The sequence below is a fragment of the Haemaphysalis longicornis genome, unplaced genomic scaffold (assembly GCF_048455015.1).
Source record: "Haemaphysalis longicornis isolate Haplotype H1 unplaced genomic scaffold, Haemaphysalis longicornis Haplotype H1 scaffold_11, whole genome shotgun sequence".
Classification (NCBI taxonomy): Eukaryota; Metazoa; Arthropoda; class Arachnida; order Ixodida; family Ixodidae; genus Haemaphysalis; species Haemaphysalis longicornis.
The window spans coordinates 57,954,125-57,972,905 of NW_027526214.1; the positions used below are offsets into that span (position 1 = coordinate 57,954,125).

The 18,781-nt window shown below is 43.6% G+C and overlaps 1 pseudogene; it reads right to left on the bottom strand.

Annotated features, from left to right (window-relative positions):
• Nucleotides 1-18,401, bottom strand: part of LOC144160653 (uncharacterized) — a 103,756-nt pseudogene extending 85,355 nt beyond the window's left edge.
• Nucleotides 18,402-18,781: the final 380 nt, after the last annotated feature.

The window sequence follows — 18,781 nt, forward strand, 5'->3', positions numbered from 1 at the left end:
GAGGACTGTTAGAGAAAAGAAATTCCACTTTTGTGATATGAAATTAATGCGAAACAAATTGCAGTGAATTCCCGTTAGGACAAACAGGGTTAACACATAGCCTTGCTTATGCAAAAGAAGGTGGGAAGGTTTCTTTGGTTTTTTCAATGTACCCCACGTCAAAAAACCGTTAAGATGGGCAGCGTTGCGAGTACTCTTCAGATAACACGGAAAACGTTCGGGGTTTTCACCCCTGCGAGCGATTTCAGATAGCTAACAAGGCAGTCCTGGCATGGTGCGGCGGGGTATTTACTCCACCAGATGAAATTAAGAGCAATAGGAACGACATCGCGAAGCGAATTCGCACCAGGGATGAAGTCAGCGAGAAGGAACAAAGACACACAGATAAAGCTACCACTTCTTCCCCCCTTCACCCCGTGGAGGCAGCCGCTAAGAAAAGAAAAAAAAGAGCGAGAGCGAGTATGTGGCTACTCTGCTCTGCAGGAGAAATGCGGAAAACTACCAGGGTAAAATGATTTTAAAAAACGTACACCATCTTCCAGTGGGGAACCCTGATGATGATGCGAAGCATCATGAGGGTTCCGTGTGATTTCATTGATTTGCCGTTATATGTTGGGGGATTTGGGGTTTAGTAGCGCTAGAGGGAATTCCGCGTCTGGGTCCACACCGGTGGCAAAGGCACGCAAGTTCTGTTTTGTGAGGGTGAGTAGGCGGTGGTTCTCGAGGCGCCGAGAATCACCGCCTCGCCGGGATTCATGTTCTTGTCGATGTTGCAGTCTCTGTGATAGAATCGGAAGTATCCGTCAGCGTTGGTGAGGTAAAGGTCGTTGACGTTAGTGCACGGGCTGAGAGCAACGTACACGCCCTCTTCTTCACAGCTTTATCTTCTTCTCCTTATTCTTTAGCGGTTCCCCTACGGAAAGAAGACGATGGTGGTTGAAAGCGAACCTATGTCGTGATAGATTAGCAACGTAAACGCCCTCGTCTTCACAGCTTTGTCTTCGTCTCCTTCTTCTTCAGCGCTTCCCCTACGGGAAGACCATGACGGTGGGTGAACGCGAATCTGCCTCGTGATGGATTTTTCGGTTGGCAGTCTATAGGGGCATCCTGCCACAATCACCATCAGAGGCGCTGCGGACGGAGCACGGGCAAGTGACATCCCCCCGATAAGAGATGCTCCGCATCTAGAAAAGCCATGACCGAGACTTCCTGTTCGCGAACGCAGCAGCTCTCCTGACCAATGCCTCTTCTCAGCGGCAGCATTTGTGTAGGGGTCAGCTGAATTCGCGTGTTCACTGTGCCACCTTCGACAAAGCGAGGAGTTCCCACTATACCTCCGCTACGTTGTCACTAGAGGTACCTGGTTTAGGGTCTCCGTCGCCACTTCTACTGAATAAGTATATTCGGGAGCTCTTTATGAGAGTCTTCTGTCTAGTTGCGCGGTCAAAAAAATTATGTTCTTACCTGGTTCCTCATTCTAAGACTGCTCCATTACCTATCTGGAAGCAAGAGATTTGCATGCAACTGCGCGCAATCCCTAACATTTTTTGAAAAGCTTCTACTAAAACGAACTTTTAATATGACGAAGGAACCATCACTACCACTTCCAGTACATCTTTACGGATGCTTACTGTATATTACTATTCCCCACTCTGCGACTACAACCATACGCCAAGTTTTTATTTATGGTGTTTGATAGGATACTCTGAGATGGCATATATTACACATTTATTGTTTCCACAGTAGGAATGCGGTTTTGAGGAAGCAGCTCTGTGGCTTGCGCACTTCAACAGGAATTTTTTGGCTCCTTTTTTTTGGCTTTACAAAACACGCTTTTTACTTACATACCCAGAACATTACGTGTTACAATCGTGTCAACCCCTTCAAGGCAACTTGCCTCATCTTTGCTTCCGCATTTATGGTTGCTATTAGTGTAAGCTTGCTTTATTTTTTGGATGTAATAATCATTCAAGGGGAATACGCTGTCACATGCTTTTCCCATTTGTAGCAAGTGTTGCCACGATTACAGCAAACGATAGAGTTTCTTTGCCGATTTTGAAAAATATTACGATTGGGCAGGTTTTGCTTGACAAAGGTGCGTCGTGGACGCTGGGAGGTGGCCGCGAGGCACGCACACAGGATCGCTGGGCGGTCAGTGGAATTCTGGGTAATCTGCCTTAGTGGGTAGGCTTAGCTAGATAATAGTGTGCCGGGAACGGTGGGACATCAATGAGAGGGGGGCGCACATAAGCGCTCGTTATTTTGCTAATTATTTTATGGGCCGGATGAACTCCTCAATCGACGCTTTCACGTGCACTCGGGTCCTTCCTTTTTTTTCACGGTGGACACGAAACAATAACCATGGGTAATGGGCTTGACTGGAAAATAGTTGCGTAGTGTTCTCTGCGAAGCACGATTTCCACGCGGACGCAGGTTATCCTCAATTGTAAGTAAGTTCGTGACGGAACGGACCACCAGTTTTAGTTGTAGCAGTAGATGAAAACTCCTTTTATTGCCGACTTAAAATATTTCAAAAACTATAAATATACAGAGGGTCCTGTCTGCTAAATCCTATTGTTGACAAGCATCTTCTTCATTTTATATTACCGCCTTTGTAGGGTCTTCAGCTGCACAGAGCCAGTGTGATACCTTGGTCAGGCACAAAAACTCCGTTAAAACTGCCCCACCCTAATCCTGCTCTTTTGCCTTTGCTTTTTGCATGGCGCATTGCTAACAGCACTGTCCAGAGTCTTTATGTGAATTGCGACAAATGGTGCTTCGCTTCCCATTTAATTTACGGTAGCTTGTTATACACCTTTAAAGCTTTATCAATTTAACCAACCCTTAATCCTTGTTTTGTAATCCATCCACAACCAATGTCTTTAGAAGACGGCCATTCGATTTAGTTTTTTCTCATACATCAGACAGCAAGCACCCTAACTGGGTGTCTCCTTTTTACACACCTGTAGAACATCTAGTACAGGTCATGTAGTACCCTGGCAGCTCCGCCATGCATTTTTGAAATCTGCATTCGTAAAAATCGAGAAAATATAACGCAAAAAAGTACTCCAGCATTTTTGTCTTCAGGGAATATGAATGTGCACAATATATAGGTCATGTGTTAAAAAGTGCCTTGACTGTGACATTTGCTGCGCACTTTTAGAGTTTTGGGAAAGTATAACAAGCAATCTAAACCTCAGTATTTAACCGCAGAAGTTTACTGAATATTTGTTTTTTTAGTTATATTTTGGAGCTTACTCATACGTATGTATAACACAGATAGAGACTGAAGTAACCACACCAAGGAAAAAGCTACCCTTAGTAAAACCACACTTCAGATGATACAGTACGGGATGAAACAACAGTCGCACAAAAGCCACAATAGAAATATTACGAATGTGCCACACACAAGTAACACACTCACACCTCCTCACTGGTTTTCACATTTGTGCAGCATAACTGGAGGACACCAATCCCTAATCCACATTAAGTCAATGTGAGACACATCCCTGAACACAGCACAAATACCCCGTCCTCCTGTACCGAAATCATATCCAACTAGTGTCAGAATTCTTCGTCTATGAGCATCCAATGATATTTTAGCGGGCTTTTAAGCACTTACGGGAATATAATGTTTTAGCTGATTTTATAATAGGCATGGTCACAAACTTGCACTCTATAACGGCCTAATTCATTTCTTTTAAATGATTGTACACGTATTTTTTGTTAGCCACTTCAGTGGTAATCTTCTCTTGTCTATGGGTTATTGGCTTTTTTTTTTGAAGCTGCCCTACAGCCCTTGCGCCACAACAATCGCCCTGGCATCATTAAGGAGAAAACTGTCGGCATTCAATACTTGCTCTTCTAGCAAAAAGTTTACGGAAAACGGCTGCAACAGGCTTTACGGGAAGTGTTCGGAAACCGATTATATGGAAATTAGGGGCTCAAATGAATTTGTTGTAACCCACCAAGGCTTTGCTGGTCATCCTTCTTCATGGAGGTAAAGAAAAAAGAGAGTGATACTTTATTTGCAGTCAGGCTCAGATGAATTGCTATTTCGTATTTTACCTAAGCAAAAGGGCGCGGAATTTTATCACCAATTTTATTACAAGTATTTCCTGTACAAACGGTATCACATTTAAGTTACAAAGCAAAAAACCTTAATAGAGTACAGATGGGTATTTGAAAGTAAATTTTGAAATTATAATTTTTTACATCTTGCTATATAGTGACAGATTGTGTAATATAGTAATAAATAGTGACCACAATGAGAATATCCTGGTTACCTCACCCGTGTATTTACACTACTGGGAAGCCACCTTCTCTGGCCGAGGACAATTTTGAGAGTCTCAGCACGATAAACGTACCGCATTTTTTAACTGTGGAGTTGTTGTAGAAGCCCTGCGCTCTGGTGAGTGCATGTCTCGTAGTGATCGCCCAGCGTCCTCAACACGCGCACTGGCTTCAGAAAAAAAAAACTGGAAAAGGAAGCAAGGAGCGAGAACCTGGCAAGTGCTCGTTAAGGCGTGCAGTTTAAAACTCTGGTGAAACACACACGATTGAGCAAGCAAAACGTAGGATACTGGGCGTGCGCCTGTGTCGTACGTTTTTTTTCCTATATTTTGTATGTTTTTGTGGTGTTTTTTTCTATGAACCTGTACAAACTCGCTCAGTTTGTCGTTCTTCTTCACCGCTGAGTATCCTGCAGGCAGAGTGGCTTTAGCAAAGAAAGCTTTAGCGCTGTCGTCATGTGTGACCACGCATGTACAAAAAAACTCCAGCGCTCATGGTCAAGCTTAAAAGGCACAATGCTTGGCAGAGGTCATCGTGGACACGGCGTCCTTAAGAAGCCATTAAAGATACTTGGAGAAAATGCTACGAGTGTTCCAACCCTTTCCAAGTCGACTTGCAGATCCTGCCACCGCGTCATCGAGTCGATGACGAAGAACAGGAGGCGCCTACAATCCAGATGACGACTTTGCATCCACCTATTACTGAAAAGACGGCGACCTCTTTGATGCGTATTAGTACGATTAGTAGCACCACCACTCTCATACTAAACATTCACAAAACATCCATCATGTCATTGCACAGGCGTCACTTCTATTCCACGTACAAATGTTCCGTAAGTGGCTTCGCTATATCCCCTTTCTCGTCCACTACATATCTAAGTCTTCCTATTTCTCATGACCTTACATAGACATCCCACATAAATCGCATCACCAGGGACGCGAATCGCGCGCTGGGCTTCCTGCGACGCTACATAAACCTGCATCCGCCCACACGTCAATTATTGGCCTACGAAGCGCTTGTTCGCCCTAAGCTGGAATTCGCGTGTGCAGTCTGGGACTTACCGCAAGCTAACTCATGTACCATCCTTGAATCCGTCCAGAACCATGCAGCCAGATTCGTCTTTTCCGATTATTTATACCATACAAGCGTAACACATCCTAACCGTAAAGCTAAATAGCAAAGTCTCAAAACACGACGTACAGTAGCACGATTTTGCCTCCTCCACAAATTGTACAACTCGTTATCATGCGAAAACCTCTGCATAAAAACTGCTCACCACCCATTGAATCCCCTCAACCACTCACCCGCAGTATACCCACCTCACGCACGCACGACAACCTATCTATATTCATTTCCTGTTTTGACAGCCATCGAATGCAACAGCCTTCCCGAAAGAGTCGTCACCCAAACAAACCCGACTCCGTTCAAAGCTGCCGTAGAAAAACGTCTGCACTGATTTTTTTGTGTCCTGTATGCGATTATCTTTAGGGGTGTTATCTACTTCGTTGGTTGGCATTGTATGTCTTTTATCAACAGAGCGTGCTTGATACCGTCTGTATTCGTGATACGCTAGCTCGGTTGTATTTTTTTCGGTTTGTTGTTCGGTTGTTGTGTAATTTTCGTGCTTCAACACCCCTCATGTAAAACCCCACCTATTGGGGTCTTTGAGGTATCTGTAAATAAATAAATAATAAATAACAAAACTGTGAGACTGAAACGTATCTGCGTGTCCACCAGTGCTCACGTACAGTAGCTTCGCCATTAACGACTTCCCCGTGGTGTAAGCATCCCTTAATTTTTTTATACTGTTTATTGCAATTTCAGACATTTTCTCACGTGAGAGAACAGCCGGGATTATCAATACACTTACAACTTAATTTGGAGACACTTCTTGCAGTATTTACTGAAAATCAAATAACTTTATCAAAGAAAGCAATTTATTTATATACTTACATTATAATACTGCACAGAAATCAAGACATCCAATTATTTTTCATTCAATTGAATTGTTAATTGAATTGTGGTATACAGCGTACGATCACTACATAAAATTTCAAACTTACTTAGCTTAAAAAACCCCAAAATAGCAAACACTGATATCGCGCTTTTTTGTTCGTAATCAGCTGTGACCTAATATTTATGGCAAACCTTCTGAAGGACAACGTGTAGCCCCAAAATTATATACACAAATTAAAAGAAAAGAAGAGTATGAACGTGTACCCTTGATATTGTTTATATGCGATACCATCTTTATAATTGTAAACTATCCATGTGTGCTCAAAGGGAACAACACCGGCATTGAAGAAGGCAGGCTTAGTGCCGTAGTCACATTTGGTCACAAACAGACTAAGCATTCTTTAATCTAATCATTCGAATATTGACCACCGTTTCATAAATTCTGCTGAGGGGGAACACAGACGTTAAAGCGGAAGAAAATAAGGGTGCTTACATTGTTACACAAAGTAGTGCAGTCAGAGGAGTAATGTTCCCTAATTGACAGTCAAAACCCGCCTTCAGCGACAAATGTTGGGGGATCATTGCCAGATAAAAATGATGCGAAAGAGTTACCGGTCATTCGTTCCAGAAGCAATAATGATTATGTATTAAGCAAAACACTCATTAGGATGTTACTCGCTTTTGCTGAATATGATGAGCAATGAAGGCACTTGCTCCAAAGAAGACATTTTGTTGTGATCAGCTTCTCTCGTCATGAGGGCTCAGTGTTTATTTAAAGTTCAGCACTTTTGCTGAAGTTTAAAAAGCTGACAGCAAATACCCGCGGCCAGAGATAGAGCAGCATGACATTGCACGGAGGGAATAGCAAAAATACGGCTTCTTGCCTATCGCCGCCCCGTGATCGTGAACACACACGAAAAATTGAAATGCGAAAGCATTTTAGTCGACAGTTATTGTGATACTGATCCCCCCAACCATTATATTCTTACCTTTGGTGCTATATGCACAAATTAAAGTGAATGGGGGCGGAGAACAAAGAAATCAGAGCAGCGTGTGCTTTCGCGCAATACTTTTTCCAAAACTACTGATAATACAGAGTGTGCAAAATTATGATCAGCCGGTTGATTATGAGGACTTTGCGTGTTCGACATATTCGGTTAGGAGCCACAAATCACCTAAGCAATTTTTGCACACAACCTGTTTTTGAATATTGCCATTACTATTCCCGAGCGGGGACAAAAATGATCCTACAATCATGCTGAAGTGGCCGCCACTGCATTGTTTATATCGTGGGAAATAATTTTTGCATTGCATCTGCCCACACCACAATCGCCACACTGTTCTCACTGTTTATAACCCCGTCTTCAAAGCGTCGCTGCCGGTCGTTGGAAGCCGTAGAGTGTAGATGACCAGGCATAGGGGTATCTAGCTACGAATCGAGGAGAGTCAACCGCAGGAGCATCGTTATGCTGAGTTAAATGACAAGCATGCAACAGATGTGCAGATATAAGAAACCACGAACAGCTCTGCGAAGTCTACAAAAAACGGAAGGTCTATGTCCAGGCAGTATATCTACTAGACGTGACATGTACATGCACTTTCACATCACAAGTTTACGATGTTAAGAGTACGTTGCTGGTACTTTATTTTTGAACATTTTATGGTCCATGTAAAGACATACTCTATATGTTGCTTGTATATTTTATGTTGAAGCTACACAGACAAAACTACACGGCGTACATTACACGTGGCTGGTATTCTAGTTTTATATGCGGTGCTGCGATTGCTGGCAGGGGTTTGCTTCTTTTGTAAAACCCGACTGATATTTACGCCTGCCATTCACCGCGCACAGGACCACGTGGCTTATGGGGATCTGCCGGCCTCATCCAGGCATGGGCGAAGCGCTCGCAAAATTTATAAAGAATATAGTTCACGTTCGTCCGCCCCTAAATGGTGAGCACAAGGCAACTCACACTACTGACGCCCAGTTCGTGAAACCAGTTGCTGCCGGTTCTGGGGCTGCTGACGCATTCTTCTTTGGGGGAAATATTACAGCATCCGCATAATAATATCCTGGTCCGCAAGCCATTCATAAGAAAGAAAATAAATCGATTGAAATGACGATTGTACTAGTACTAACACTGTGAAAAGCGTCGACGAATTATGTATATAAACCATTTGAACCCTAATGCAATCTGTAATGGTCTACAGTGCTTCAGTTCTTTCATAGAACGTAAGGCTCCAGCTTTGTTATGGTTCACGCATGGAGCACTTAGTGCAAGCTTCGAAATTTTTTTACATCAAACAGGCTTATCGTAGTTACTTATTTAAGCAATTTCTACTGTACTACTTTTCATAATTGTTAGGAAGCATTTTATTAAGTAGTGGCCTGCCCTGTGCTAAAAGCAATAAAAGACCAGCTAATAGGGGAAAGCAGCATAATATTTCCAAATGAATGTGAGGTGAGGCTCTCGTGAGGTGAAGCGCTCTTTGTGACTATGACATGGTGGGAATACAGTACATTTCACGCGAATGGGGCCTGCGGGGATTGCCCATTATGTTGGTTGCGTGAACAAACAATAAACGGGAAGACACCCGAAGAAATGATGTGGGCGAGTGTGAAGTGCTCACAAACAAGAAGGGGAGGTCACGCTGGAACGACCGAGAATGGCGAGAGGAGTGCATGGAGCAGGTTCGGAGAGCGCGACGTCCAGCCAGAGGACTCGAAGATCGTCGGATTTCGTTATCTGAGCTCGAGAAGGCTCTACCGAGTGCCTTTGCATTCTGTGGCTAGGCGCGACTCCTGACTCTTGGATGCGTGCAGCGTTGGCGTGGTCCGCCCCTCGACGACCCGTCGCCGGCTGCCCTTCGTCGAGTGGCAGTGGTCGTTTGCCGCCTGCCCACTTTTATAGGGCGCCCGACCATGCGCCGGTGCCGAGCAGACCGTTGTGTACGGGAACGGTGCTTGTTCCTCTTCGACGTGCCGGTACTGCCGATGTCGCCATGGTAGCCCTGAAACACCTCCAATCACAACGTCACTAGAACCTACTACACACTCCTGACAGTGCCCCATCATGGCAAACCTAGGGTGGCAACGTCTCTTGGTACTTTCTTTAGAACTGGTAGTCATCAGTATTATGTAACTTTTGCTGAACTTGTAATTAGCGGACGTTTGTAATTGTCTCCGTAATCATTTCTATTTTGATGTGTGTGTTTTGGTTTCAGAATATATGTTTGTTTGTGCCATTACCAATCGTCCTCCTCTAGTGATTGGCACTGTGGCAAGTCCCAGTCGCCGGCGAATACCTGAGGAGAACCTGCAGGGGTTTTCGCTGACAATGATATATATAAGGAATGCACGGGAAGTGTAGTCGTCCGCCAGAAAAGTGAAAAATTTTCAATACGAATTGGAGGGACAAGAGGAACTACCATATCGCCAAAACTACTCACATCATGCCTGGAAAGGGTACTTAGAAAACCTGACTGGGAAAACGTCCGATTGAAGATAAACGGAGAATACTTGAGCCGTTTGTGGTTTGCAGGTGACATATTCTTGCTCAGTGATATTACAGAACACAGGCAAGCAATTTCTCAAGAATTGCAATCAGAAATTATGGCCGTGGGGTTTCAGATCAACAAAAATAACCTTATGTACGAGGAATACACATGCCCAAAAGCCTCTCTTCACATAGGAAAGACACGCTAGAACAAGTATAAGATTACAAATACCTCAGACAGATGAATAGTACTGGCCCCCAACGCGAGAGAGAAATGAGGCACAGAATACCTATTGGTTTACAAGCAAGCACTCTTTTATGATTAAAAATAAGCTACCTCGGTCACTAAAAAAAATCTAAAATCAGTGCATACTGCCTGTTCTTACATATGATTCTGAAGATGTGTGGCGTACTAAACAACGGGAAAGCAAAGTCAGGTCGGATAAAGGGGTGATGGAACGAATAATTACAGCAGTAACACTCAGGGATGGCAAGCGAGTTACTTGCATCCGAGAACCAACTACAGTATAAGATGTAGTTCAAATATTGAAAGAGAAATGGACTTGGGCTGGCCATGTAGTGGCACAAACCAACAACCGGTGGGCTTTTCTGGTAACAGAGTTGATAACAAGAAATGGGTATAGAAGAAGGGAAAAATTGAATGGAATAAAAAGAGATATTGGGGGGTAAACTGTGTAATCGAGCTTTGAAGCTCCGGAGCGGTTGGAGGTCAATGGGAGAGGCCTTTGTTCTGCAGTGAACCTGAGTTGGCTGATGATGGTGATGAATGTTTTCTCAATCCCCGAAGACAAACCTTTGTAAAGGCACCTATAGGTTTGGTAAGAAAATGTGGTATTTTAGATTATTAAATGCTTTTGTTGGTGAAATACAAATGTGGAGCAAGTAATAAACATAATAAACTTATATATATACAATCCTTGCAACAGGTCGAACGTCCTAGTATACAACTCCCATCAATAGTGCCCTACGGGTCAGGAGGGTACCGGAAAAAAGTAAACCAATAAAACTTCCGGCTAAAGAAAATTTCAGGCTCCTAGCAGTTTTTTTGTTGTGAAATCACTACTTGACTTGGTCGTTCCACCTACCTAAAGGAATACAACGGCTGGGCTGGCAAATCACCTGGGACACTGTGCAGCCATATGTGTTAACGCAAGAAAATGTTCCGATATTTTTGTGAAAAATCTGACAAGGCATTTTTATGCATTGCAAATGTGTTTGTGGAAAAAAATGTTTTGCCATGTTTTCAAAAAAAATTATAACACCTTGCCAAACATACTGGCTCTAATGAAGCAGCAATACCCCAGTTGAAAGAGATATGAGTGAATAAGTTTCTATAGAGGATTCAGCGACGGCTGCCCTTCATGGCTGGCCGTTTTTTTTAGTTGTGGGTGACTTAGGAAAATTTTTTTTCTTCCAGTCATTTTAAGTCCTTTCTTTTGCCATGCTGCTAAGCAAGACTATCAGAAATAAGATCACAACATTGAAAAACGTAGCGGACTTTAAATTGTAAGATGGCGCTTTAAAGTGCTTTAACTGTGCTTGGTCCTAATAATAACATACTTTGAAAACCTCCGGGGTGGCTCATTAAATCAGTCTTCTGCTGCTGAGCCCATGAACCTGGTTTCGATTCCATGTGTAGTGGGTGCATCTCTGGTGGAGACGAGAAACGAAAACGCCTGTGTTTAGGATTTCGGTGCATGTAAAGATCCCCAGGTGGATAAAATATTCCAGAGCGCTCTACTGCAGTGTGCCTCATCGCCTGCGTACCGTCAGCACGTTAAACCCCGCAATCAACCGAATTCATTGCAACACTCTCATCTCGGTTTTTTATGCAAACGATGAAGACAACATTTTATGGTAAGTCACGCCCGTCACGATGGCGGGCACTACGTGCATTGGTATAAGATATCCAATATGGATTAGTAAACGACTATGCTGCCAAGAAAACATAGGAGTTTTGATCGGCTGCAGAAGTCCATAGGAGGCGATTGGCTGCAGACGTCCGGCGGGTCTCTTTGGCGGAGTTTTTCGTCGCTGGCAGTCACGGCAGCTGCGGACGTAGTGGGTGACGTCAGAGGTAAGGCGGGGCCATTAGTACCTCGCCTTGATTTTCCCCATAGTTCGAGCTGTGCCGAGATGTCCGTAAGACGGGTCGTCTTGGCACGCTTCCAAAATTTCGTCCCGAAGGTCCGCACGAATGACAAGCGGGTGATGCATTCTTGCTCTGGGCCCGAAATTCTTCACCAGGACGGAGTTTCTCAGGCTGAATGCTGGTAAGTTGCGTTTGAATGTCCTAAGAACGGCGACATTACATCCCTCGAGGTAGTCGATTATTACACGTAAGTCGGGGTCCGCACGCTGCTGGGAGGCTAGGTCGCTTTCCGTGACGATTCCGAAGAACGCGCTGTGATCATCGAAGTCTTGTGGGTGTGGGTCGACGGGGGCGCGGGACTGGGGCGCTTGAGCGAACTTGTGCTCCCCTAACAACTCAAAGAATACACAGGCGGCGAGACAGCAGCCAAAAATGTGAGTGCGTCGGCGAGCGTCAGAGTGGAATGAGATACCGCGGCGTCTTCTATGTTGGCTTTTTATCTTCAGGCGCGAATGTTTATCGAACCGTCAGTTAACATCCAGAACAAAGAAGATTATTCCAGGCTGTTCACGTTAGTTCAAAATGCCCTCTCGATCAGAAGAGATAACAGAGGCGGCATAGAAAGAAAGAATGAAACACGCTCTTCCCTTGGCGCACAGATAACACATACCGGTGCTGCCGCGCGGTAAAAGCAAAACATAAATAAACAAACCCAATACATGGTCGCGGCAATATCAATGAGTAGTATATGACATCACATCATCACATCACATCACTTTATTAGCTTAAAGACCCCCGTGTAGGGGGTAATACATAACGGGTGGGTTAGAGATAAATGTACACAGGTCGTCAAATGGAAATGCGTGTGGTGACCTTCTCTTTAAATGTTGCTGAACACGTGATGGCCGGAACGTAACAGAGAGGGCCATTCTAGTCTACTGCTACACGGGGTAAAATGAGGCAGAAAAAGTAGTAGTGCCAGCATGTGGACGGGCAATTTGATTCGGGTGTGCAGTGCGGTGAGATATGCGCGTCGGTGGGAAGATGTAGGGTGCTTGATTAAGAGGGCTGTAGAAAAACTTGTGTAGCAAACAAAAGCTGGTGATGCGGTTGTGTACTGAAAGAGTTCAAAGACCATTTCACGTTTAAGGGAAGGTAGGCCTACGTCAAAGGAATACGGGGAATGAATGAATCCATTTGCTCGGTTTTGCACTGATTATAATTCATTGATTAGGTTTACCTGTTGCGGGCTCAACATGTTAGCCGCATATTTTAATTTTGGTCGGATTAAATATTTATAGCTGAAAAGTTTGACGTCCAGAGAGGCATGACGCAAATGGCGCTTGAAAAAACCCACAGATCGGTTTGCTGTTGATATGAAGTTCGTGATATGCTTGCGCTATTGAAGATCACAGGTTAAGATGACGCCTAGGCGTTTATAGAATTGAACTCGTTAGGAGTCCAGTTAGCTATTACGTAAAAAAATACAAGGGATTACGGTGGCGTTGAAAAGAAACGAGTTTGCATTTAGTGGGATTAAGTTCTATTAACCACAGTTCTATTAACCGCGTACAGTTCTATTAACTGTACGCGGTTAAGGTCATTTTGAAGCGCCGTTTGATCAGAAGGGTTAGTAATTTTGCGGTACAGAACACAAACGTCGGCAAACTTGCGGCTGTTTTAGAAAATAGCCAGCGCAAGGAAGACGAGGACGAGAAAGGTAACAGACATAGCGCGGCACTCACACCTAAATTTTTATTGGAAAAGGAAAAACATATTTACACCAAAAAACCGCGCATGTCCAAACAGTTCAGTTCAAGAATGAGTCACGGCCCAAGACTGCAACTCGGGAAGTCACACGTTCTGCAAGATAACAGATTACGCTTTGTGCAAGGACACAGAAGGTTGGCTAACACAAGTGTCGCAATTTTTAGATATGAAAAAAGCCTCAGACACTTCACTAGTATGTTCACAAGGGTGTTTGAACTACAGCGTTATGTCAGATAAAACCGGTATACACTTGTGTACACGTGTACACGTGCGGCAATGAAAAGCAATGTTAGCAAGCGAAGAGTTCTGGATGGACAGAAAATGCTCGCGCAGTCGCTTATTGACGCAAAGACCAGTTTGACCTAAGTAGCAAAAACCAGCAGACAAAGGGATATGATAGACAACGCCAACATCACACGCAACATTCTTGTGCTTTTGGTTGACAGTGCAGTTGTTGAGAACGTACTTTATATTGCTATCTCTTATTTGGTCAACCAGTGGACAAACTACAGCATAATTTGCTGCAGTTTCCCAACTTTAGTTGGCATTTTAAAAGTAGTCACTGTTGATTTTGTTGTGAGCCCAATTCAGCAATTCCTATCCTTATATTAAGGTTAGCCCAATCTATTGTAGTAAAAAGGGGCGTCGCTTTTTCGTGTTTAAGATCTGCACTAGAAAAATCCTGCAAACATTTAATAGGTGCTAGCTTTGCGGAGCAAGTAGCCCGTCTACAAGACGCGGGTGTTTCTTCTAGTGTACCCGTGCCTGTCACCGATAAGTTAATAAAAGTTGCTAAAGGTCGTGCTAAACGTGACTCGAGTGGTGATCCTTCACAGAAGAAAACGAAATTGGCAGTAATTTCGTACAGCCACAGGATTGCCCACGGGCTTAAAAACGTAGGTTCCCGCTATGGTGTTTACGTGGTTTTCAAAGCTCCAAATAAGTTATCAAAAATTTGTTCACTGTTAGCCAAAAAAAGAGATAGCAATATAAAGTCCGTTGTCAACACGTGCAGTGTCAACCACAAGTACAGTTATGTTGCGTGTGCTGTTGGCGTTGTCTACCACATCCCGTTGTATTGTAGTTTTTGCTACATAGGTCAAACTGGTTGTTGCGTGAAAAACCGACTGCGCGAGCATTTTCTGTCCATCCAGAACTCTTCAATTGCTAACTTGGCTTCTCATTGGCGCACGTGTACACATGTAAAAGTGTACACCGGTTTTATATGACACAACCGTGTTGTTCGAACAGCCTAATCAACATACTAGGGAAGTGTCTGAGGCTTTTTTCATATCCAAAATTTGCGAAACTTGTGTTAGCCAACCTTCTGTGCCCTTGCACAAAAGCAAAATCGGTTATCTTGCAGAACGTGTGACTTGCCGAGTTGGAGGCTTGCGCTGTGACTCATTCTTGAATTTAACTGTTTTGACATGAGCGGTGTTTGGTGTATAAATGTTTTTTCTTTTCCAATAAAAATTCAGTTGTGAGTGCCGCGCTGTCTGTTACGTTCCTTGTACTCGTCTTCCTTGCGCTGGCTATCTTCCATCACCATGAACCAATACCAACTCGCCCAGCTTGTCATCTTGTTGCGGATATGAGAAGATACATGCATGAGTAGATGGTTAATATCTATTAGAAAGAGAAGGGGTCGGAGGACAGACCTTTGGGGGACACCTGATGTTACCGAGATGGAGCTAGAATGGCTATTTTTAATATCGACGAACTGGGAACGGTTAGCAAGAAATTCTGAATTTCATGCTAGAATTTTGGGGCGCCGTTTCAACTGGGCAAGTTTTAGTAACAGGCGTTTTTGTGGTACTTTGTCAAAAGCTTTAACGAAGTCTAGAAAGATTGCATCATTCTAGAGGTTTTCGTCATGATTAGCATGTAAATCATGAGTAAATATCGATAGTTGTTTTTCAAAAGATAAAGATTTACTAAAACCATGCTTGGAAGAATGAAGAAAATTGTTAGCGTCCAGGAAGTGCATTATGTGAGTGTATATGACGTGTTTCATGATTTTGCATGAGACGCTGGTTATTGAAATGGGATGGTAATTTAGGGGTGACTGTTTGTACCTAATCTGTGGACCGGAATGACCTTTCCCACTATCCAGTCGGCTGGTAACATTCCTGTTTCAAGCGACAATAAGAACAGCCCTGAAAAATACACTGCAATAATTGGTTTAGTGTATTTCAACAGTTGTTAATGTTGTCTACGCCAGATGATGATGAAAGTTTAAGTGTGTCGATAAGGAACAAAATGCCAGCAACAGAAAATTCCACTGGAGCCATTATCGGTAATGTCGTAGTAGGTGGCGAGGGAAGTGGCAAATCTTCTTCTTTAGTGAACACAGACCACACCGCGATGTGAAACACGTCGGCACAATCAGCGTCGCTAACGTTCTCTTCATTATGGTCTGTAAGCGTTATTTCGCCTGTCGGTTGCGGGTTGATAACTTCCCAGAACTTTCTAGAGTTATTCGTTAAAATTTTAGGTAAGGCAATGCGATAAAACGTAAGTTTTGCACTTCGAGTTGCAGCATAGTATGCGTCTTCTGCAGCATAGTACATATCCCATGCGCACGCAGTGCATGAAGTTTCGCAGTACAAAAAAGGCGTTTCTTTTTATTTTCTTTCCTTTTTAATCGTTTTGAAATTATTGTTTAGTTTTATTGGAGGGAAAGTTCGTCTTGGGGATGTATTTATTAACTAACTGCATTACTTTGTCCCTAAAGACTAAAGTTACTGTTACGAAGTCAGGAATCGAAATTGGATTCAAACGCAGGCAGGAGATCTCGCAGTTTGTAATAATTGCTTCATATTCACCCTTATTGTACATAATTATTATTCTGCTGGAATTGTGGCGTGTTTTAGGGATGAAATTTTTTGTAGTATGAATAAATTTGTGACCACTGATTTTATGTAAGGACAACATAGATTCTAAGCTTTCGGGGCTGTTTGTTGGTATCAGATCTAAAATATTCGAAGATTCACTAGTTACACGTGTTGGTTCGATACCAGATGCTTAAGGTCAAAGTTCTGCATATATCGACAAATTCTCTGGCTTCGGTATTTCCAATAATTTGTTGTGTTTTGTTCAGCCAGTCAATATTCAAAAAATTAAGGTCAGCATAAAGGAGGATATGTGCGGTGGGGTATTTATTAGTATGCGTAGATAGCATTTCATTTTGTTCGCGGGCGAAATTTGGATCAATACCAGGGGGCCTGTAGCATACGCCAAGTGTTACTGTTTCGGGTGGGGAACGGCACATTACACATATTATTTCAAGTTGTGAGGTGATATTGATAAGGGAGCAAGATAGCTTTTTGCTAGTCGCGATCAGTACGCCCCCGCAACGTGCGTTCTTACGTTCGTGACGAAAAAGGTTAAAGTGCGGCAAGTCAGCCAGAGCATCTGTATCTGAAATGTCGTCAGTAAGCCACGTTTCGGTGGTCAATATAGGTGTACTATTGTCAGATGATTTTTATAGATTAAACAGGGGCATGGACTAAGGAAGGAAACTACGGATGTTAGTATAAATTACAAAAAACGAAACCTAACTTTAATGCTTGTACATGGCTTTCGGTGCCCTTTGCGATATCGTACTGATCAATTTTTTCCGTGAGAATTCCTGCTTCGTATTCGAAAATGTACCGCTTTGAGCCAATGTGCGAAGTTTGAAAACGCAGTAAAAATGGCACATATTTGCTCTCAGCAAAAGGAACGAGCTCTTTTCGGGCTATTCGAAAAGGGTATGTGAAATCTTCGACAATGCTAAATTTCGTACATTTAGTTTTGGGTTCTTTGAAAGGATGGATTCTTTAGTTTTGAAAGACGAGAGTTTCATTATTATGGGCAATTTATGGTTATTGGTGTGCCGCCCTCGGCGATGTGCATGCTCTACGTCTTTTGGTTCGATTGTTAGTTCAAGTCTTTCAAGGCAGTGCTGAATTATTATTTCTTCTGAATGAGCGTATGTTTTCTTCCGATTAGTGTCAGGGAGATTGTAGAATATTACATTGTCATGCGGGGAACGGTTCTCGAGGTCGTCAAGACGCTCGTCTATGTCATACACACGGTGAGTTAGCTCATCGGTATTAGTACTTATTGCATCTACTTGTGCTCGAAGGGTTAGAAGATTTTGGCAGTGATTTTTTAAGACAGCAATGCGCTTTCCAAGATCTGTGATAGTCTGGTTTGTGGTGGGTATCTCAGATTTACCAACTCGAACCTCAGGTAATATTGTCGATTGGCCCAGTGGCAACTTCAGCTCAGCGAGGATATCTGGCTCGGGGTTCATCTCTACATCTCCCGATAACAATAGGAAGGCACGTATGACATTCACACATTCGGTAACAAGCAAACAGCAGCAGTGTGGGCTCGTAAGCTGACCGAACGGTAATTACTTGATTTTTTAGTAGACGTGGGATACTAACTACCAACCTGCTGCATCAGGATGAACGGGTTAGCTGCCCGTGTGGTGGCACAGCCGCGAAGCCCACAGTGTGCGCTGGATGGTGGTTGCTGCTTTATGGTGGCGCAGGGGATGTTGTCGAACGCGATAGGGTGGCTGAATTTATCTCTACGATCCACGGATGGAGGGGTGGCGCTGCCAAAGGTCCGTAAGGATGGGTGCTAGGGAGGGGGCATACAGGAGGTTCGCCTTCGTTGGTAGAAGGCAGGTAGATTCCCGGGGTGACAGACGATACAGACAGCAAGGCAGGCAGTAGCAGGTCGGCGATAATGAGAAAAAAAACTTCCATGGTCATGGGGAACGGGTTAGCGGCCTGTGTCGTGGCACAGCCGCGAAGCCCACCGTCAATGTGTCGGTTAGTTGTTACTTGTTACTTGTTGGTTACTCAGTTACAGCGGATGTGTGGGTTACTTGTTTTCGGTAGTGAGATAACTCTGAACGGAAGTCCAGGTCGAAAAACACGAAGTAAAGAGTTGGAAGAATGACAACTCAAAAGAGGCTACCAAGTAGCAGCGCCTGATAGAATTCTGTGGCCACTATAGGATGGCGCTAATCTCTTTTCTGTATACACCTGGAAAGGCGATTGGTCAATCAACGCATGGTTGCAGTGGCCCATAGACCACTCGAAATATTTTCATGGCCCATACGTTGCGCTTATCCACAATTGTCTTAAGG